Source organism: Chrysochloris asiatica, unplaced genomic scaffold (genome assembly GCF_000296735.1).
Source record: "Chrysochloris asiatica unplaced genomic scaffold, ChrAsi1.0 scaffold00011, whole genome shotgun sequence".
In the NCBI taxonomy this organism is placed as follows: Eukaryota; Metazoa; Chordata; class Mammalia; order Afrosoricida; family Chrysochloridae; genus Chrysochloris; species Chrysochloris asiatica.
In genome coordinates this window covers 21,117,079-21,117,878 of record NW_006408529.1, presented here as the reverse complement: position 1 = coordinate 21,117,878, position 800 = coordinate 21,117,079, and the positions used below count along the sequence as shown (strand labels likewise).

The window sequence follows — 800 nt, the reverse complement described above, 5'->3', positions numbered from 1 at the left end:
TTTTTTTTTTTTTAATGTTGTAGGTAACACTTTCCCAAGAAGGCCTCTAAAAGGATTTGGCAGCAGCAAGACCCCCACAACAGACCCTATGATTGAGGGTGAGAAGAAGCTGTTCTGACCCAGGAGAACAGCATCTTAAGTTGTTCCTGTTACTTCCAAGTTGATCTTGATCCAGAGTTGAACCCTGATCCTTCCCAAATGAAAACATAACTACAAACACAGTTCATGAATTCTGTGAAATGTTACAGTGAATTGTGAAACCAAAGATGAGAAGGAGAGCATTGATGGGTGGGGACCTATACGATAGTTGAGATAACAGAATAGTATAGCAGTTTGAAAAAGTTAGATATCTGGGACATCTTTAAATTAAACTGATTTTTATTTTTAAAATGATTCTTTTATAAGGGGAAGGAAGATATAGAGATTAGTAAGAGAAAATCTGAGTATCGAAGACAGAAAAAGATATACTGAAATAATATGAACAGAAAGTAAACAGAAGTGGAAACCTTAAAATTTGACCAACTAGATTTTAAGGAAGAAAATGTATGTTGGAAAACAAACATTAAATCACTATTCATATATAAGGATAAAGATAACAGTGAACAGGTAGACATGTCTTTTGTTGTTGTTGTCAGGTGCCATCAAGTAGGAACCGACTCACAGTGACCCCATGCACAGCAGAACAAAACAATGTCCGATCCTGGGCCAACCTCACTACCGCTGCCACACTTGATGCCATCAATGATGCTACCTAGACAATCCATCTCATTAGGGGTCTTCCTCTTTTTCTCTGACCCTCC

General features: G+C 37.6%; 1 pseudogene; it reads left to right on the top strand.

The window, feature by feature from the left end:
* The window catches only part of LOC102814750, a 40,013-nt pseudogene that overhangs the window by 25,259 nt on the left and 13,954 nt on the right, over window positions 1-800 (top strand).